Source organism: Monodon monoceros, unplaced genomic scaffold, assembly GCF_005190385.1.
Source record: "Monodon monoceros isolate NGI ecotype Baffin Bay Population unplaced genomic scaffold, NGI_Narwhal_1 Super_Scaffold_21, whole genome shotgun sequence".
Taxonomy (NCBI): domain Eukaryota; kingdom Metazoa; phylum Chordata; class Mammalia; order Artiodactyla; family Monodontidae; genus Monodon; species Monodon monoceros.
The window spans coordinates 66,868,874-66,891,145 of record NW_021703778.1 but is presented as its reverse complement, the minus strand read 5'-3'; the positions used below and the strand labels follow the sequence as shown (position 1 = coordinate 66,891,145).

At 40.3% G+C, this 22,272-nt stretch overlaps 1 protein-coding gene and 1 pseudogene across 10 annotated transcripts in view; both read left to right on the top strand.

The window, feature by feature from the left end:
* The first annotated feature begins 6,696 nt into the window (after positions 1-6,696).
* On the top strand, positions 6,697-6,797 carry LOC114905273 (annotated as a pseudogene).
* Positions 6,798-10,969: 4,172 nt separating this feature from the next.
* The window catches only part of HERC1 (HECT and RLD domain containing E3 ubiquitin protein ligase family member 1), a 214,857-nt gene continuing 203,554 nt past the window's right edge, over positions 10,970-22,272 (top strand). For 9 of the 10 annotated variants that reach the window (XM_029239011.1, XM_029239006.1, XM_029239007.1 and 6 more), the window contains exon 1: positions 10,970-11,136. The gene's annotated coding sequence lies outside the window, so the exon portion shown is untranslated. The remainder of the gene's footprint in view (positions 11,137-22,272) is intronic. The other variant, XM_029239001.1, reaches the window with a different exon arrangement.

The following is a 22,272-nucleotide window of genomic DNA, read 5'->3' as shown; positions in this document are numbered from 1 at the left end:
TGGTATCATGTCTTATATTTAAGTCTTTAAGCCATTTTGAGTTTATTTTTGTGTATGGTGTGAGGGTGTGTTCTAACTTCATTGATTTACATGTGGCCGTACAGCTTTCCCAACACCACTTGCTGAAGAGGCTGTCTTTTCTCCATTTTACATTCTTGCCTCCTTTGTTGAAGATTAATTGACAGTAGGTGTGTGGGTTTATTTCTGGGCTGTCTATTCTGTTCCATTGATCCATTAAAATACCATGCTGTTTTAATTACTGTAGCTTTGCAGTATTTCCTGAAGCCTGGAAGCGTTATGCCTCTGCTTTGTTCTTTTTCCTCAGGATTGCTTTGGCAATTCTGCATCCCCAGAATTTATTCATCTTCTAACTGGAAGTTTGTACCCTTTGACAGACATCACCCCTTTCCTCTCACCCTCCCACCCCCATTCCCTGGTAGACAACATTCTATGCTCTGTTTCTGTAAGTTAGGCTTTTTTAGATTCTTTCTAATCTAAAATCCAATGTGAAAAAAAAGCGCATCCTAATAGTTGAGAATTATGTTTTATTTGGGGCTTTACTGAGGACTATAGCCCAGGAAACAGCCTCTCAGATAGCTCTGAGGAACTGTTCTAAAGAGGTAAGGGAGAAGCCAGGATATATAGGAGTTTTCACTGGAAAAATCAAAAAAGTCAAAAAAAACCCAAAAATAAAACATGTAGTTGAACATTAAAAGATTACTGCTAGTAACAAAAACTGACATCTCAAGTTAACATTTTAGTGCTTTTCTTTGTATGGGAAGATGAAAGAGTCTGGACTTATTGAAATTATTCCTTTGATATGCACCTTAACTATCTAGATCCAGTATCCTGTTTTTCTCCATCCTGAATTCCCCTCAGAGTGCACCATCAGGGGCGAATGCAGTGGCTGATGGCTTTATGGTTGCAACATCCTTTGTTTACTGAAACAGCAGGTGACATTCTTTGTCCACAGTTCCACATATGAGATCACACAGTATTTGTCTCTCTTTGTCTGATTAATTTCACTTAGTATAACATCCTCAAGGTCCATCCATGTGTTGCAAATGGCAGGATTTCCTTCTTTCTTATGGCTGAATAACATTGTAGTATATGAGTGTATCAAATCAATACATTGTACACCTTAAACTTCCACAATGTTATATGTCAATTATATCTCAATAAAGCTGTTTAAAAAATTGATGTGAGAATCCCATTTTTGTGAATCTGTTCTACAAAAAGAAGGTATCAGGTCTGTTTCCTGTTGGCATCAGTTTCTCTTTCTTTACAGGTTATAGCTCCCTGCATGAGCTAGATCTATCATTTTCTTTGATCTTATCTCCAGGAGGTGCCACACCCATCTTTGACTTAAACAACTAAGCATTTGATATGGACTATGTGGCAGAGGCAGCTAACTATCTCTAGTAGCTATTTTCCCTTTCTTCCTTTTGGTAATAGATCCCACAGAGCCTATGACCACTCAGTTAGAGACCACATAACCGAGCCTCCCTTACAGCTAGGTGTGGGCATGTGAATAAGTTTTGGCCAATAAGAGATAAGTGGAAGGAAAGTCTGCAAACTCCAGAGGTGAAGCCAGCGGATTTGTTCATCTAGAAATTTTGGACTTTGAGAGATACAAATGAATATCTGCTGGCCTCTTGAACTGAGAAGAGATAGAACTGGGAGCCACAGGATGCTGCTTTCTGCCATGGGGACAATAAACAAGAAGAGGTGGTTTGCAAAGAATGGAGAATGGAGCAAATGCAAAACAAGAGGCAGGGTGGGGATACTGTGAGGTCTGACAGGTGCTCAGAGCAGCTGTCCCGGTTGTGGCTCTCATTCCTCATGAGCGGGGCCATGCTACTCCTGCCCTTGGGTCCTTTTAATAGAGTCCCCATCTTCCTTCAGCAAATTTGAATGATTTTTCCATTATTTGCAAGAAAAGGGGATTCATAAAGATATGGAATAAACAGATAACCCTTTCTTTTGTATATAGTAGCAAAGAAGTTATGGCAGGAAAATTTATTGAGTTGTTGTATTTTGCTTTGGCTGTTGTGGAAGAATTAGAAAGAATAACAGCCATTTGTTTGTTTATTCTTGGAACTTTCCCCCCCTCTTCTAAGCAGGTAGACAGGCTTTGGGTTTCCTGCCTCAGAGGAAGTTTGAGCTATGGGGCTGCAAGAAGAAGTTACCTAAGGCAGCCTGCTGTCCTAGGTTTGAAGACATCTATTTTTTGTTTTGTTTTGTTTTGAGTATTTATTTATTTACTTATTTGGTTGCGCTGGGTCTTAGTTGCAGCAGGTGGGCTCCTTAGTTGTGGCTTGCAGGCTCCTTAGTTGTGGCATGCGAACTCTTAGTTGCAGCATGCATGTGGGATCTAGTTCCCTGACCAGGGATTGAACCCGGGCCCCCTGCATTGGGAGCACAGAGTCTTATCCACTGCACCGCCAGGGAAGTCCCTGTCCTAGGTTCGGTTTCCAAAAGTTTGAGTTCCTTGGAGGGGATTCTAGAAGAAGGGAGAGAGGCTAATTATTCTAGTGTGGGATAGCTGGAAGCAGAGAGAGTGAAGGGATAGTCCTTGATATCTCAAGGAGAAGGATGAAAGTCTGTATATTCTGTGACTTTTGGCAACCTGTACCCTAATCTGGTCCCAGGGAGATTCCAGGACCTCAGAGGGGACTGGAAGCCTGCTGCATACAAAGAGATAGAATTTGGCTTTCCAGGCCTGTCACTTCCTGACAATAAAACTTTATTTATAAAAACATGGGAAGTTTGACAGATTTGGCCTATAGGCCATAGTTTGGTAATTCTTGGATTAGAACATCATCATTTAGCAGCCCTCAGTGAATTCGTAGATATGGACATTAGGAATCAGTAGATGTTAAGATCTTAAAAAGGCATTGTGTGCTTTCTGTGGTCTTGCCAAAGGGACCAAACTTGAGTCTAATCCAGTCTCTGGATGCAGCTACATATTTGCAGGAAATTTAAGGGACAGAGAAACATGTCGAACTGCACCAAGAATATGCAATCAGTAAAATCTAGACTGGGAAGTTGTACAAGTCAAAAGCATTCTTCAACAGATTGGGTACAGTAAAGGGATAGAGGGAGAGATATGGGTTGAAAGAGATTGGGAATGTATTAACTTGGAGAATGGGCAAGACTAAAGTCCAGGTTAGGGATGTACGTTAGGGTGATTATTATAAAAATCAGGATCTGGGGAGGGTTGTGATTGGGAAGGGGCCCATGGATGGGGCTTCTGGAGTAGATGGCAAGATTCTATTTCTTGATCTGATGGTGGTGACATGAATGTTCACCTTAGTTTGTGCTAGGCATTTTTGGGTTTCATTTGTTTTTTGTTTTTTAATTGGGTGTTTTATTTTGCAGTTTTTGTTTGTTTGTTTTGTTTTAAACAGTTCTAAGGACAACATATAAGTCTGGAGCTGCTAGGTGCCATGATTCTTTCTATGTACAGAGAGCTACTTTGGGAATGAAGCCATCCCAGAAGAATGCAGGGTCTAGAGACAGAATGTGAGACATAAAGTCCAAGATGATCTTGTTTGACTACCTGAATCTAGCCATTTCTGAAGATTGATATATCCATGAAATTTTCAGTTATATGAACCAATAAAGTACCTTTTTATTTCTACTACTTTGGTTTGTAACCAGGAGTGCATCCACATATGTGTAGATCCTCAAAAGGATCTTGACTACTCTTTGTTGAATATTTCTCAAAAAAAATGATGGTTTTGTTGGATTTTTGGTGATTGCTTCGACTGTCTGCAGTAACTCACATTCACTGCCACACACAGGCAAACCTGTTCTTCATTCTCTCCGTGCTCTAGAAAGCTTTATTCCATATTTCATACTGGTGCGGTCCATCGTCATCCACTAAGACACGGTCCATTGTGACCTTGTTTGAGGGTTGGCAGAGCTCACTGAGGGAGGGTATGGGAAGGAATGTTCTGCCAAGGGAGGATAAAGATCCTGTCACCTGGGGGGCTTCCCTGGTGGCACAGTGGTTGAGAGTCCGCCTGCCGATGCAGGGGATACGGGTTTGTGCCCCGGTCCGGGAAGATCCCACATGCCGCGGAGCGGCTGGGCCCGTGAGCCATGGCCGCTGAGCCTGCGCGTCCGGAGCTTGTGCTCCGCAACGGGAGAGGCCACAACAGTGAGAGGCCCGCGTACCACAAAAACAAAACAAAACAAAACAAAACAAACAAACAAAAAGATCCTGTCACCTGGAACAGCTGGCACATTTGATGGGGTGGTACGAAGTAAGGGGCAGTCATGTGTTTCAGGGACCTTTCATTTATTCATTATGTATTTATTGATTTCCAGGCACTGCACATGACAGGCCCAGGCTCAGCTTTCAGGGAACTCACAGCTGGGGTGTGGAGTGGGATGAAGAGCTATGTGGTACAACCTGGGGAGCTCTCAGAGGCCTACTTGTCTCTGCTCTGACCCATCCCCCTCTTCATGGTTCTGAAATTTCTGTCATTCGATTTATATCTTGATATTGGTGCGATACTCCCAGGAAGTCCAGTTTAGAATGCAAATGTGTTAACTAGAGGGATGAGCACGCTTGAGGACACAGTATCGATATGGTAAAGAGTAGGAGAAGACAGACACAATACATTTTGAGAAGAGAGTCTTTGGGAAGAGCTTGCAGCCTGCAGTCTGGAGCCCAGGTGTTGTCAAAGGTAAGTGAGAGGGATGGCCATGGGAGAAAGGGTAGAGGAAAGAGAAGTTGAGAACTGCCTATTAGTTCACCAGTTTTCTCAGGTTTCGGTAGTACCCATGCCTTGAGTATCTCTCCCTGGTAAGGAAGTGGGACTTACTATTTTGTATTCTTGACTTTGAAGTCAGACAGAACTGTGTTTGAATTCCAGCCTTGCTACTTACTAGCTGGTGACCTGTACCAGGTCACTTCGAAACTCTCAGCCTCAGTTTTCTTATCTGTATAATGCAGAGAAGATGTTCACCTTACTGGATGGCCGTGGAAGTAAAAGATATTAATGTATCTTAAGAGCTCAGCAGAGGGCCCAAGCACATTGGTTTTTCTCAGTGAATGTTATTTCCTTCCCTTGGTTGAATAATCCCAGTCGTTTGATAGCATTCAGGTCAAAGAGAAGAGCAACTTCAAATGGCTCTTTAGATCAGCTAGCTATACAGATGAAACTTTTGGGGGTAGTTTTATCCTTTTAAAAAGAAAGAAAGGGAAACTTACCCCAATCTCATTCAGTTGGCATTCCGCAACCACATTTCTCAATATCCTACTTTCTAGTATTTTGTAGTATTTCTCTTCCTGGCCTATTTTAGCCCCTATTAAGTCAAGCCTAACTAACTGGCTCTATGTCAGACACAAGGGGTCATAGAGTTCTTCCCTTCCATTTGTTTTTGTTTTCTCAAAGTATCAGCTTTTGGTGCCCAAGGCAATCAGGAAATGAGGGGAGTTTCCTTTTCTGGGAAACAGATAATTAAAAATATCGATGTATTGAGTGCTGGCTGTGCGCCAGGCAAATGGGCTCTGCATTTTACCATTCTTTAATCTTTACAATAATCCTGTGAGTGGGGATTACTATCGCAGATTTATAGAGCCCTGTAGGGTTGATTTGAGGATTAAATGAAATAGTGTTTGAAATGTGCTTAGAACATCTAGATTCAATAGATGTTAGCTGTCATTATACTATTATTTTTCAGTGAAGAAATTCAGGCTCAGTTGGGTTAAGATATCCACCTAAAGTCACCCAGCTAGAAGGCTGAAGGATTCCAGGTCTTGCTGTGCAATGTCAGTGTAAGAGACCCTCTATGTTTTACATCTTGATTGAAATGACAAAACACTGATCACTTTGAACAATGACAAAAGTTTCAACCCTGTTTTAACCTGATAATCCAGTGAATGTTCACCATAATTTTGGGCCAAAACATCTCCTCCCCTTCCTGATCACCTGATCTGCCCCTTGTACACATGCCAACTTCAGTCCTTCCAACTCCCAGAGCACAGCCTTACAAGACTCAACTGCTTTTCCAGACCCATCTCCACTTCTTCTCAAACCATCAGAGAATACAATGGTGTACATTTATGGTGTGCCCTGCCCTTCCTCTTGGGCCCCTGGGATTGTTCTAGGGATGAGCACTGATCCCAGCCTGGCCAATTAGCACTTCTTTTCCCCTTAATTTCAAGCTTGAATTAAGAGTGGTAGTCCCTCTCTAATGGTGGCAATAGTAAGATGTAAAACTTGGGGGTGCTGTATTTCCTAATATATAAAGAAAGCCAGTCTTGAAAGAAACTGAAGCCAATGCAACAAGGGAAGCAAAGACGAAGCAAGAGAATTCTAATGGTGCTGAAGTTCCTGAAGCCTCTGTTTACTGCCCCCACCACTTTATGTTGACTGTTCAACAATTTTTTGGATTCCTTAAGCTAATTCTTCTCCTTTGCTTTGCCAGGCAAATTCAGGTGGGAAGTTTCTGTCACTTGCAACCAGGAGTTCTGGATAACATAAATGCCACATGGCCACAGCTAAACTGGACTGCCTGCTCATTCTGAGCACATTCGTGCTTATGTTGTTCTTTGTGCCTAGAATGTTCCCCATTCCCACATGTCCAAAACTAACCACTCAGTCTTCAAGGCCCCATTTCTCATGAACTTTCCCTGGTCCAAAATGTTGCAATTCAACTATCCCTCTTTTAAGCTCCCCAGTCCTTTAAAAAGGATAAAAAAGTTCTTTTCGATACAGAGAAGATTAGCATGGTCCCTGTGGAAGGATGACATGCACATTTGTGAAGCGTTCCATATTTTTCGAATCTGTCTCAAGAGAATTATAATGTGTCTACGTTCTTTAGGCCCAGAGGCAATTAAATAAATTCTAACATTCCTTTAAAAAAAAAAAGTTCTTTTATGGAACTTAGAACTTTCTAACTTGCGTTACAATTATTTGTATATACACCTCCTCTACTAGTTTCTTGTATATACACCTCCTCTACTAGTTTCTTTCCAGAACAAAGATTTGCCTTGTTCATCTTGTTCCCACTGTGCTACCACAGTATCTGGCACGGATAGCACTACATACATGTTAGTTCCCTTCTTCTTCCCTCCTCCTCACTGGAGGCACACTTTTTCCCCTACAGTTTCGTTTTCTTTCCTCAGCATCAATGTTCCATTCCTTGCTGCTGAGTGAGAAAATGTTCATCTGTGTGTGCCTCAGGCAGTTGTGTTCACAAACTGTTGTAAAAATAAGCTAATTTACCTAAAAATGGTAACTGCATTGCAGCCTTAAGGAGCTACGAGGGAAATGAATACTGGTGAGATAGTGGGCTGTCCTGGTATGTGTGATATTTCATTTAGAATATGGATTTCAAGTGGGAACTCTATAAGGTTTGCATTCAGCAAGAACGGACTGCATTTCCAAAAGAACTACCTGTCAATCTTGTGGTCCTATTTTTAGTATCCCTGCTTCCTTTCAAACCTCTTTGGCAGATCAATTATTTGTTAGGGAGAAAAGAGGTACCAAGTGTGTTCTCGTATGTAGATACCCTTAAAAATTCTAGGCAAATTTTGTGGCCTGGAGGTTGGTGTTTTGAGACTACATCATTATCATAATATGTAACTTTTTCTATTTAGCTGTCAGCTCCCTTTTCAAATTCTACCACCTGGGTGAAGTTCTCTCTGTCTAGAAATCTTTTCTCTTTTCTGAGTTCTGAGAATATTTATTTTCTGCACCATCTTTTTAGCTCATATCATACTGCTTTTTATTGATGGCTGGTTTTGTTTGTTTTGTGCAAGTCTTTGTCTTCCAGAATAATTTTAATTGGTCCTTGGGTTTGGTCAGTTTCAAATTTTACCGGTACTCAGAGAAAACTGCAATAGTTACACTCTGTTTAAAGGATGACATATTCTAGAGGACCTACTAAAATACCTATCCTACATCTATAAATATCAAGTTACAATAAACCTCTTGCCCTTCCTTTGTATCCTCCTTCTCTGGTGGAGCAGTAGGGTAAACACGTTTCAGAAGTTGGGTGCCTAACTTTACAATTTTGCTCATTCAACCAACAAAAAAATACAGGGCAATGGAATCCACATTGTTGGTCATTTAGCTATCTTTTCATGGACATTTGTCTCCACCTTCAGTTTTCAGGACCCGAGAGGGCACGGACCTCCTTTGTATAGCCTACAGTTCCAGCATGATGTCTTACACAGAGTAGGCATTAATAAATGTGAGAAATAATTGAATAATATATACACTCTCTTGGAGTTTCTTTGTGGGGAACATGATTAAGAATAAAGTGCTAATATCTATCTCAAAGTCTTTTCGTAAAAGAGTGGAGTATAAAGAAACACTTAAAAATAAGGGGGCTTCCCTGGTGGTGCAGTGGTTGAGAGTCCGCCTGCCGATGCAGGGGACACGGGTTCGTGCCCCGGTCCGGGAAGATTCCCACATGCTGCTGAGTGGCTGGGCCCGTGAGCCATGGCCGCTGGGCCTGCGCGTCCGGAGCCTGTGCTCCGCAACAGGAGAGGCCACAACAGTGAGAGGCCCACAACAGTGAGGGGCCCATGTACCGCAAAAAAAAATAAATAAAAAAATAAGGTATTGTTTTCACATTTTGGAAAAGCTTCTTCGCCTCTGATAGGCAGTATTACCTGGATCAGAAGGACTGGCTGAAGGGAACTCCTGGAGACCAAGTATGTGAGGGGGAATGCATTCTCTTTTTCTGGTGTTTAAAAAGAAGCTCTAAGAACAAAATGTTTCTAATTAAGATACCACTGATCTTTCCCTCCATTAATTCCATCTTTCTTCAAAGCTAATGGGTATATACAATGACTTCACATCAAAGACTCTTTTCTAACGGTTTAGGAGATGTGCGTTTTATTAGAACAAAGCAGAACTCACAACCCACAACAGAGCAATTTGTTGAAGTTATTTTGGAGTTGATTTACGGATCACTCTTTAGGAAATGGACTGGATCCTCATTATGTGTGCTATCTTTCTAAACCTCCTTCTCCAAGAAGTGTTTCAGCTGTCCTTCCTCTCACTGAATCCTTCCCCCATACACTTATCACTTGCAGTCTCCTCACATGGCATTATACTTACCTATTTTCTTCCCTTCCTCCTCCCATTACACCATAAGCTCCTTGAAGACAGGTATTAAAGCTTGCTCAACTTAGTATATTCAGTGTCTTGCACAAGTGCCTGGTTTATGATAGGCATTCAACAAAGATCTGTTAAATGAACGGATGAATGAAAATAATGTGTCACATTTATAGAGAGTTTTAGGCTTGCAAGTACTTTCCTATGTTATTTGACGCCCATGATACTCCGAGGCAGGCAAGATACCCATTATTAGCCGTATTTACAGGTTAGAAAGGCTGTAAAAAAAAAAAAAAAAAAGTTACATAATAAGGCCTAGCATTTAATGAGTAATTAATATGTGCCAGGAGCTTTACATATATATATATATTTTTTTTTTTTTTTGCTGTACGCGGGCCTCTCACTGTTGTGGCCTCTCCCGTTGCAGAGCACAGGCTCTGGACGCACAGGCTCAGCGGCCATGGCTCACGGGCTTAGCCGCTCCGCGGCATGTGGGATCTTCCTGGACCGGGGCACGAGCCTGTGTCCCCTGCATCGGCAGGCGGACTCTCAACCACTGCACCACCAGGGAAGCCCCTTTACATATATTTTACTCCTCACAGGAGCCCTGTGATAATAAAAACTAACATTATGAGTTGACATATAAGCACCTGAGTTTCGGAGAGGTCAAGCAACTTGTCCAGAGTCACATACCTGGTAAGTGGGATTCCAGAATTCTCACCTATGTGACAGTGAAACAAATTATTTGACAGTGAGTCAAAAAACTCTTAGGCTAAACTGCCTCGCATATATCCAACTTATCTCCGCATATATCCATGGGGCAAGCACTCCCTCTTCTGCCTATATCACAATTTTTTACATTAGTGACACATACATGGCCTGTATGCTGCATATTCCTCATATGTCCCCAGTTAGATTGTGAACTTCTGGAGGGCAGCGATCGGCTCCATGACCTCAGTCAGTTACACATAACTGCTGCTCGTTAGAAAATTTTCAACGAAGGATACCAGGATGGTGGCTATAAATGCGGAGTCTTGGAGTAAGAACAGGTACAGAAGGAAGACGGGGACTGGTGTATTCATTCCACAACTTAATGAGCACCTGGGCCGGTGTTAGGTGCTGGAGACACAGTGATGACTAGGCCAGTCAGGGTCCCTCCACTCATGAGACTTCACTGTAGAGGTCGAGGTTGAGGTCAAGGTCAAGATCAAAGTCATAATTTACCTCTGTGTTCCTCAGTAGAAAAAAGAGGGGTCGCAGGCCCCAGCATCTGCAGGGTTTTGGCAGTCCTGCAGCACAAATTCATGAATAAAAAGCTAGAAGTAACTCAAGTGAACCGCTTTCATGTAATTGAACTTGACCGGCCAGAAGTCTTGGGCTGGCTGGTGTGGGAGATAAAGAGCGCAGAGCGCGTGGCGCGAGTCCGAGATAAAGGGGTGTGGCCGCCTAGCCTCTGCAGCCAGTTTTTCCACGCGTCGCTCCATCTGGCAGCAACAGGACGCGGGGCAGTAGGGTCTTCCAGGCCCACCACGAGGAAAAGGGGGCGCGTTGGCTGGCCCCCGTACTGCTCACCGCCGTTTATGAAACGACCCCCAATTGTGCTTCATGCGGAGTCCGACCCTCGCGGACGCACCGAGCTGCCTGGCCTCTGCGCTGAAAGGTGAGGGCTGCGCGGTAACTGGGTGTTCTTAGAATCTAGGCTTCCCACCCCCATCCATTGTTAAATCCCAGTCTCTTCTCCCGTTCTCCTGCAGCCTGGCCCGAACACTCCTCCACCGAGCACTCCTCCCCCACCTACTCTTGCCTCCCGCGCTGGGCCTGGGGGGCGGGGCGAGGGCTCCAGGCTGCGCGAGAGTTCCACCCAAGTCCCGCGAGACTCGCCGGCCGCCGCTGCTGCTGGTGCTGCTGCCGCCGCCTCCTACGTCTTTCCCTTTGACAAGTCGCCGCTGCTGCAGCAAAAATAAAGGACGCGACCACCGCAGCCGCTGCCGAGCCTGGCTCGGGTCGCCGGAGCCGCGCCCCACCCCCGCCAGCTCTGGAGCTGCGTATGGTAACGCCTTCTCTTCTGTCCTGCAGGCCGCCTGTGCGTGCGCCCCGCTGGCCCGGCAAGGCCAGCCGGAGCCGTTCGGGGGCCGCCGCCGAAGGGGGCCACCGGGGTCCTGGGTGGGAGGCGGCAGAGGCCTGAGGAAGCCCTCCCGGCGCGGTGCGGCTCCTCGGCCCCTGAGGCCTCTCGCTGCCCGGGCGGCTACAGAGCCGCGTTAGAAGCCGAGCGGCTGGCCCGAGAGGGCGGAGGAACCCGCCCCTCTGGCGGCTTGCTGTATCAGTCCACGGGCTTCGGGGGTCGCGTCTCTGACCTCCCCCACTCCTTTATCTGCTAACGAGAGTCCCGCCCCCCACCGGGGCTCGGACCGCGGGGTGGGGTGGCTGCCCGACTTTATTTCGGGATCCGAGGAGAGCCGCGACCCGGGTGCCCCCCGTCACCCTCCACCTTTGGAGGGGTGGAGGTTGGGACGACGTGTCTTTCCCTTTTGCTCTGCTTTTTGGGTGGGGGCAGCTCATGATCTGGTAAACCTTTCTTCAAATCTTCTGCCTTTATAAAATAACAATTTATAAAGCTTTTGCTACTGGGAGGGGAGACGAGATGCATTGTTAAGTCTCTGGGGTGAGATGAGGATGATGATGACTGAAGCTGTCTCAGGGAACATAGTGAAACCTTTCCTGTGATGGGTGGCAGGTTCTTGGGAGACACAGGAGGACCGGAGCTGGTACGATCTCTCCCAGAAGGTTATGTAAAAGACATGCTGTGCATCCTAGAGAGCTGTGAAACACAGGGGCAGAATTTTGCTTTAATTTAACAATGGTTTCTATAATGCAGTAGAAAATATGGATACTCAGAATAATAGGAATACCAAATCTGAACACACTGACCTATCCTCGTAATTCCATTTCCAGAGGTAGCATTTCATGGTTAACATTTTGGTGTATTTCCTAACAGACACTTAATTTTTTCAAATAGTTTTTGGCTCATCCTTGACTGGGACTTCCCCATTCTATACATGTTGGAAAAATGATTTGTTTTATTTGAGTCACTTCTTTGACCTGCTTGATTAAAACTGGTTACTTGTTCGTTAGCACGGGCTGTACTCTGTCATCACTATCTCTTTCATTGGGCCCTCTTCCAAAATGATTATTAGCTAAATGCTTTTAAAAAAAAGAAAACATTAAAAATTATTATTTACTTGGATCTAGGACATATGTGTCTTTACAGTTCTGCCTGTGGTGGGTGCTGTAAAGGAGTAGTATTTGTGGAAAGCAAATAAACTTTGATTATTATGGTGGGAAGAAACCTGTTTACTTCAAGGCTTTATAAAATTGGCTCCCATTGGTTATTTTTAGACCCGAATCATTATGTGGCATTGTTTGTTTCATAGTGCTTTTGTGATTGGGATGGGATGGGATGGGATGGGATGGGATGGACATTGATTATGTAGATTTCTATAGTGTGTGTTTATACAAGCAAAATTGAGTGTCCTTGGTACCTGTGTGCATATATGTGCATATATATGTACACACATGTGTATTAAGCACCTGTACGCATTCGTAAATCTTGGAAGTGAGTTAAAATTTATTGTTATATTATTTGAAGAAAGAAAGCATTAGGTAGGGCAAAGAATAGTCTTGCAATATTTCCCCCAAATCACATGACAGTTTTATATGGCAGAATGAGACATCTAGGGAGGTTGAAAATCTGGAGGCTTTTAAAAATAGGATAGATTGTCATCTATCTGGGGTTGTCATTGGAATGGCCTATTAAGGCCTCTTGTAATTCTAAACTTTTATGAATTTTGCTTTCCCTAAGGTTCTTATCACTTTGCTTCTTAAATTTCTAGTCATGCTGTTTGCTCGTGACACTTACCCATTCATTTGCTCGTCATGTATTCCACTCCCAATGCAGGCATCGTGGTGGTGCGTGGAGGAGAAAGCAAATGTAAACATGTCACTTAATCTGTTTATTAATATAGACATCTGAAAATCTTATTTGATAAAAGGAATTTCAGAAGACTTGTTGATTAGGCTGGGTTGGTTAGTAGAGGATGCAAATAATAAATACAGTACAATTCTAATGTCCCAAGCATTTTTTCCCAAAAAAGACGAAATTACTCAATATTTGAAATTAAAAACAAAAAGACTGCATACATTGAACAGCTGATTTTTTAAAATTCAGATTTTCAGAACTTAAAATAACAATGATGATGACTTTGTAGTTTAGGGTGTGGAGAGAAGTTTGTATTAGGATAAAAGCAAATTGACTTGAGAAAAAACCGTGAATTTTATGGTTGGACGACTATGTGATAATAAGTAACAAACTTACTATAATCTATTGACAGTTTTTTATGTAAATAAAACTTTGGCTTAACAGACAAATGAAATATGTTATTTTGGGCACATACTACAGATTATCACGATATTGAAAACATAAAAAAAAATTGGTTGTTTTAAAAGAAGTTTGCAAAGCCAGTAAAGTTGCAACAGCAGCAAATTTTTTTTTGACTAAAAAAGGCAGAAGGTATAAAAAACATAACGTAGGTAATTTACTTTTTAGATGCCCGATCTGGTTTTTATGATTTTAGTTTGTTCTGCTGTCACTTACTAGACCCTCTAAATTAATGGGAATGTTAAATTCCAGATGAGATCCCTGAGCAAGGGAATAAGACATTCGCATAAGATGATCGATTGATGGATTTTATTTATTTTTAACTTTATTTTGAAATAATGTTAGACTTACAGAAACGTTGCAAAGACAGTACAGAGAGTTCCTATACACCATTCACATAGCATCCTCTATTGTTGAAGACTTACATAACAATGATCAAACCCAGGAAATTCGCATTGGTGAAATATTAACTAAACTACAGACTTTATATGAATGTCACCAGTTTTTCCCCAATGTATTTTTTTTTTTTTTCTCTTCTAGGATCTAATCCAGGATCCCACATTGCATTTAGTTGTTATATCTTCCTAGTCTTGTCTACAATCTGTGACAGTTCCTCTGTTTTTCCTTGTCTTTCATGACCTTGACACTTTTGATGAGTACTAGTCGGTTATTTTGTATAATATTTCTCATTTTGGGTTTGTCTGATGTTTTTCTCATGATTAGATTGAGGTTCTGTATGTTTGCAAGAAAACTACAAAAGGGATGTGTCCTCAGTGCATCATACTAGAGGGTGCATGGTGCTGATATGTCTTATTGCTAGTGATATTTTAACCTTGATTGCTTTATTAAGGTGAACTCTGCTGTATTCTCCACTATAAAGTTACTATTTTTCTTTTTGTAATTGATACATATCTTAAGGGAGATACTTTGAGACTATGCAGGTAGTTTCTCCTCAAACTTTCTCCCCCTGATTTTAGCAACCATTGGTGGATGTTGTCTGCAACAGTTATTACTGTGGTATTTGCCTACTGGTGATTTTGTTATTTCCCTCGTTCCTTTTACATTTATTATTGGAATTCTTCTGTAAGAAAGAGATGTCCCTTCCTCATTTATTTGTTAAATTATTTATTTTTATAAGTATGACTTCATAGATATTTATTTTATTCTACAGATTCTACTTCAATAGTATCATTATCTTATTGCTCAGATTCTTCCAGTTTTGGACATTAGGAGCTGTTTCGGGTTGTCCTCCACCCTTTTTTGAGCACTTCCTTATATTCTGGCACCACAGGCTATATTCCATGCTGATCTTGTATTTTTCCTTGTACCTGTCCTGAAATCAACTACTTCTCTAAGGAGATCTGGTTCCTTTTATTGGAGAACAGAATTTAAATCAAGATCTGAATGCTAGGTATGCTCACTGGGGTGTCATTGCTCCTAGGCCCTCAGAGGACAGAGCTAGGAGATATATGTATATATACTAACCTGCTCACACATGCTAGCAGACACACACACACACACACACACACACACTTATTTCTGTATTTGTCTTTCTCTATATTTTAAAAACCATATTTGAGTTCATATTAATATCTTGTATTCCAGTCCAACACCACAAGGTTCATTCCAACCTTTTCTTTTTATTTATTTATTTAATTAATTTTTATTGGCGTATGGCTGCTTTACAATGTTGTGTTAGTTTCTACTGTACCAACCGTTTCTTATTTGTAACTTTTTTCCTGACAGTGAGAAACTTGCCTCTCATTATCTATAATACTGTATACTAATTTATTTGTTCAATTTTAGAATGCACATCAAGTAGTGACCGATTGCTGACCCTTATGAGAAACATATTTACCAATGAGTGCAGTATTTGTATACATGTTTTTTTTTCTTGTCTTTAGCCTTACAGTATCTAGTCAACATACTGTTTTTCAAAGTTACTTAGGTTTATTCTTTTGTTCCTCACTTCCTTTAGTGTGGTTATATTATTCATCTGTAATGCAGTTCTCATTCTTTGTATCCTATTTTGGGTTCCTCCAATTCTGGTTGATTTTATTTCTTTTGGTATATGAAGCATTACTGCTACTAAACATTACATTAAAAAACATATACTCATAATTGTCACTCCTTATTCCCACTACCCTATTCCCATTCCCTCCCCTCCCCCCTTTCCCCACCACCTGTTTTCCATGCCCTTAGGTAACCAGCTTCTTTAGTTTCTCTTTTATCCTTCCATTATCTTTTACACAGATGAACAGATTATGGTTTTTTTGTATTCCTTTTTTTCTTGCATGCAGTTTTTTAAATTGAGGTACAATTCACAAAACACAAAGCTCACCCTTTTGAAGTGTACAAATCATTGTTTTTTAGTCTATTCATAAGGTTGTGCAACCATCACCACTACCTAATTTTAGAACATTTTCATTATCCGGAAATGAAACCCTGTATTCATTAGTAGTCACTTCCTATTCCCCCTTCTCCAGCCACTAGTAACCATACTTTCTGTTTGTATGAATTTGTCTATTCTGGACATTTCATGTAAATGGAATCATATGATATGTGGACTTTTGTGCCTGGCTTCTTTCACTTAACATAATCTTTTCTGTGTTCATCTGTGTTATAGCGTGTGTCAGTACTTCATTCTTTTTATGGCTGAATAATATTCCATTGTATGAATATACCACACTTTGTTCATCCATGCATCAGTTGCTGGACATTTGGTTTTTCTTTTTTCTTTTTTGGCTATTATGAACATTCAGGTACAAGTTTTTATGTGGACGTATGTTTTCAATTCCCTTGGGTATATACCTAGGAGTGGAATTACCGGGTCGTATGATAACTTTTTGAGGAACTGCCAAGCTCTTTTTCCCATTCCCTTCTTTCTTATATGAAGAGTGGCATGTTATAGATACTTTTTGCACCTTTTTTTCAACTTACTAGTATGTCCTGGAAATCACCCAACAGTTCATTCTTTTGAAGAGATAGTCTTTTGATATTCTCCATTCTTTTTTTAAAAAAATTAAAAATTTTTGATTTATTTATTTTTTGGCAGCACCATGTGGCTTATGGAATTTTAGTTCCCTGGCCAGGGATGTAATCCAGGGTCCCAGTAGTTAGAGCGCTGAGTCCTAACCAGTGGATCACCAGGGAATTCCCAGATAGTCTCCATTCTTTTTTACAGCTGTATAGTACTCTACTGTGTAGATGTATCCTAAGTTATTCAGTCATTCTTCTATATGTGAGCACTTAGGTTGTTTCCTATATTTTGCAGTTATAAACAAATTTGCAGTAAGTGACCTGTGAATATATATTTTTGTAGTGTAAGAGATGTATCTTCAAGGTAGATTCCTGTAAGTGGGATTGCTGGGTCAAAAGTTCTGTGCATATGTAGTTTTGTTAGGTATTGCCAAATTTTCCTCCAGGAGTGTTGTAATACTTTGCGTTCCCACCAGTAATGTATGAGAGCACCTGTTTTCACCACAGCCTTACCAACAGAATGTGTTGTTGTGCTTTTTGATATTTTTTTTTTTTTGCCAGAGATGAGTGATTTTAAAAAATGCCCTGCAATCATTTCAGTGGCCGGAACCCATCGTGGAAGGGCACTTAATGCCTGCTGTTGGCAGGTTCTTTTTCTTTTTCTTTTTTTTTTTTTGGTCGCGTTGGGTCTCCATTGCTGTGTGCGAGCTTTCTCTAGTTGCGACGAGCAGGGGCTACTCTTCATTGTGGAGCACGGGCTCTAGGCGTGCGGGCTTCAGTAGTTGTGGCTCTAGGGCTCTAGAGCGCAGGCTTAGTAGTTGTGGCTCACGGGCTTAGTTGCTTCGTGGCATGTGGGATCTTCCTGGACCAGGGCTCGAACCTGTGTCCTCCGCATTGGCAGGCGGATTCTTAACCACTGCGCCACCAGGGAAGTCCCGTTGGCAGGTTCTTATAGCTTGAAAATGAAATATATTGTCCACTAATACTGTACTGATGACATGTAGGTTATTTTGTGCAGGGGAAATTGACTAGAAGGCAATTTCTGATCTAGCCAGGATTGCTCATTTGAAACTTTTTGCATTTAATGGAGTTGCTGCATTGATTCATAAATACCCGTGCTCTGAAATCCTTGTGGAGTTTAACAAAGGATAACTGAAATTGTAAGGAGAATATTTTTTCCTCTAGAGTATGTATGAGATAGTAATTATTGGTTCACATTGTATGCTAGTTATTTTGAACAGGACATACAGTACATATTGACACTATGGTATGGTAGTTATTTGAACAGTAATGGCTTTATCTGGAATCTGTTTTATTTCCATAAGAAAGAAGGCCAATTTTAAGGAAGAAGAAATCGAGCGTTTAAAGTTCTGGATTAGGATAATCCTATCAGATTTTAGTGGTGCCAAGAAACTAAGACAACATGAAAAACATCTCCATCTTACAAGGTAACAGGTTCTGCGCAGGGAGGCTGGAAATTTAGGTTCTTTCACCAAAAAGGACATTGTTCCAGGTGCTTGGAACGCATTAATGAAAAAACAAATATTCTTGCACTGGAGGAGCTTATATTCTAGTGTTTTTCTGCTGAATTGATGTTCTCAGGAAACAGATGATGAGTGCTGATTGTGAGTAGAATCAGCAGAGGTCAGGTGTATTCTTACAATCACCTTTAGTGGTATAAAACCCTCAAATAACACTTCATTCTACTGGTTACAAAGCAAAGCCATGAAAAGGTTTCCACAAGATGGTAACTTATGTTGTTCACCAATCTTTTTTTCTCTCATTTTAAGTGATTCCTACCACTAGTAGTAGTAGTAGTAGTAGTAGAATAATAATAATAATAACAATAGAATAATAGTATATACAGTATAGTTTTTTTCTCATCTGGGGTTCCATGAGAGAACTAAACCCTAACGTTCTAGGACATTTGAGCATTAATTGTATGTGAAGAATAAACTTCTCTCCAGTGCACCTAGAATGGCACTAGTTATCTACTGTCCTTGGGAGAGTTGAAAAAGATTCATTCCAATATTCATTTCAAGTTCTATGGTTCAGGTGATGAACCCGGTTGAGAAAGGTCATTAGTCATTATAGTTAATTAGATATTTTGTTTGTTTGTTTGTTTTTCTAACTTATTACCACTTATTAGTAGAGTGATGTTGGATAAGTTTTTATCTCTTAGCCTATTTTCTGATCTATAAAATGGGAATGATGATAGTTGCTACCTCATAGGGCTCATGTGAAGATTAAACAAAAAAGTTTTTCCCATCTACATTTATCCATTTTTGTGGCTTTAAGAACTATCTAAATGTTCATTGACTTCCACATTTATATCTTCAGCCCTGACCCCTTTCCTGAGGTACAGTGTCATAGTTCATCTGCTTATTCCATATCTCATTTGGCTGTCTAAAAGGCTTCTCAAACTAAATTTGCACAACACAGAAGCTGTGATTCCTGTCCTCACCATTTCCTCCCAATGTGCCCTTAGTAAATGACAGGACCATTTACCTAGTCACTCAGGCCAAAAGCCTAGGTGTCACATGTGATTCTTTTCTTTTCTTTATACCCTATAATCAGCCCATCAGCAAATCCTCTTGGTTCTGTCTTTTGAATATATTTCTAATGTGATCAGATATCATCATCTCTACCTTATTATTCTGGTCTAAACCACCATCATGTCCTGGTTAGATAATTACAAGAGCCTCTTAACTGTTTTCCCTGTTTTCTCACTTGACCTCCTACAGTCTATTCTGCCGTTTCACAGCTAGAATGATCTTTTTAACTGTTCATCAGATAAGCCACTCCTCTATTTAATACTTTATAATGACTTCCTTTTATAATTAAAATAACAGGCAGATTCCTGGCCATGGCCTGTAAAGTCCTCCATGATGTAGTCCCTGTCTCCTTCTCTCTGTTCACTCCACTTCTGCTACACGGAACTTTGCTATGTTCTTTGATCATGCCAGGTGCATTCCCAGGGCTTAATACTTGTTCTTGCTCTGTTCTTCCCTCAGGTCTTTGTACTGCTTGCTCCCTCACGTCATTCAAGTGTCTGCTTAAAAAGGGGTTCAGAGTCTACCTCTTTAGAGATCTCCAGTGAACACACTATACAAACTAGTGATCACCTTGCCCCTAATTTCTCCTTGTCTCTCTTGCTTTATTTTTTTATAGTACACTTTCTGAAATTTAATGATTTATTTGTCTACTTGTTTATTACTTGTCTTCCTCACTGGAATGTAAACTCTGTGAGAGCAGGAACTCCATAACCTGTTCATTCCAGTGCCTAGAAAAGTCCCTGACACATAGTAAGCCAGAGATGCAGCTCTAGGTAGTTGTCGGTGGAGTGAAGTTATCTCTAAATTAGATTAAGTGATTCTACCTTTTTAAGATTTTAAGACACAGAAGAACTATTAAATCAGTTAAGCAATGCTGTGAATTTTTTGCATTAGACACTCATATGTGAAGTGTTAAGATTTAGAATTTATAACATTATCAGGAGCATATAATTGTTCAAATATGTGCTAAGTAATATTTAAAAAATAAGCTTGGAGTGTAGCTCTTGTGTTTGTTGCAGTGTTTAACATACTTTGGTTGTCCTCTAATTATATGTTAATGTAATAATAATATTTCCTCTTGCTGTGGCAAGCTATTTTTCCTCACTCTAAACTCTTGATTTAAAGTCTCCGTTGATCTTGATTTTTTTGGGGGGGGATATGTTATTATCCAAGCTTTTTTTTTTTTAAACTTAATATAGTAGGATTTATAGAAGCCCTTTTAAATTTTGCCATTTTAGAAGACCTTTCCTGTTAGTCACTATACAAAACTGTTCATGGGAAGTTTTATGTGATACAATTCAAATAAACAGCTTTGCCAACTGATAGTAGTAGAAAGCTAGGATAACCTAGGAATATTATATTATCTATGTGTTAATATAATTTAAAAGCATGTGGGGCCCAGTATCTTTTATATAAAGTATCATTGAACTTTCTTATACAACTAAACATCCAGTGATATATTGATACATTGAAATTTTATCGGTAATATGGTCATAATTTGACTTCTTAAAATTGCTCATTCTTTTGAAAAGAAGGAATGACGACGAATGATGGAGAGATTTATGTAATTTAGTGAAGGTGGTGTGGTGGAGTGGCCAGATGCACAAATAAAGTAATAATATTCGGTAACACTTACTGAGCATTTATTGTGCACCAGGCACTATTCTAAGAACTTTATTGTATAAATAATATTAAATCTGGTTGAATTGTTTATTATTTAAGCCACATTTATTTTGTAGATAGGAAATTGAAGCACAGAAAGGTAAAGTAACTTGCCCAGGATCACATAGCTAGTAAGTGGTGGAGCCTGGGTTAGAATTCAGAAACAAAGGCAGGTGTTGGTGGAAACTGTGGGAGGCAGAGCATGGAAACGGCCAGCCTCAGTGTGATGGTTTTGTCTGATCTAAAATCCCATCCAAATAATGTCATTTGGGCAGGACCATTCTACCTAGGTGTTCAGAAACTCATGTTGACAGTGAGACAGACTTTTAGGTGTCGCATGTTGCTTTGACTTCTTAAAGAACGTTTCTAGTTTTCTTCTGCCAAAGAAGGGTAATAGATGTTAGAAGAGAACAACAATTGGAATAAGGATTGAACGTTGCTATAGAAAGGTGAATATTAGTGAATCTTTATACCCTGAAATAAGTTTTTCTTGGTAGACCTTGAAACAATGATATTAAGTAGCAAGTTTAGTCTGCAAACTGTCTAGAGTGCAAACAAGTAATGAAATAATAATGCCTCATATTTGTATATAGCCTTTCAGTTTTCAAAGTAGTTTGGTAAACATTTTCCCAATTTATCTTCATAACACCTCTGTGGGATAGGCAGGGTAGATATTCTGCCATTTGATAAGCTTCCACAGAGGAGAGAGGTAGCTGCCTAATAAACAAGCCCTTGAATAACCTCTAGTTGCTAGACCCTCTTTTATGAAGGTTCTATTCATAAAGGAAGTTGCTATTCCTTTGCAAAACTGCCAGCGTGTAAGTGGTGGACTTCTGCATTGTATGGTGTTATGGGCTTGATCTCTTAAATTAGTGATTGGAAAGTTGCTTAATCTGGAGGCAGAAGATACTTGGCATGATGAAAGGGCAAAGATGGCCTGTTGTAATTGGCATGTTCTTAGTGTTATTCTTAAAGCCTAGGCATTTTTGAGAAATATAACTTAGATTAAAAATATAAAATTTAAGATTAAAATATAAATTAAAAATATAATTACAGTACTGTTTTGATCTTTTTTAAACCAATATTTTTCACTAAGACCTTTTACAGTTAGGCTGTAGTAATATTGATGCTGTTTTGATTGCATTGTAGATTAGCATAGGGGTGGGGCACTTTGCTTTTTTAAAGTCAAAAAGAGAGTTTGGTAGCTTCTGAAAAGAATCATGTAATGTGTGGCAGTAGGGAAATGCTGATAAAAGTTTAGTATCACCTGTCACCTGTTTCCCCTGTTCATTTTGAAACTATTCTGAATTGCTTTGGTTAATTTAAATTAGTCTGAGATATGAAGAGGAATTTTTCAAAACTCTTTAAAGATATGCTGTATAAGGGAATAAAGTCAGATGCAAATTCACAGAATCATTTCACTTTAAAGTAATTCATGATTGGCAAAACGTGACATTGTTTTGCAAAAATCTAAAGAATTGCTGAATGTTTTGTATTTTTAAGTTGTAGCTTTCAGTTCTCAGTGATATTCTCCCTTTCCATGGTACTCTCTTGT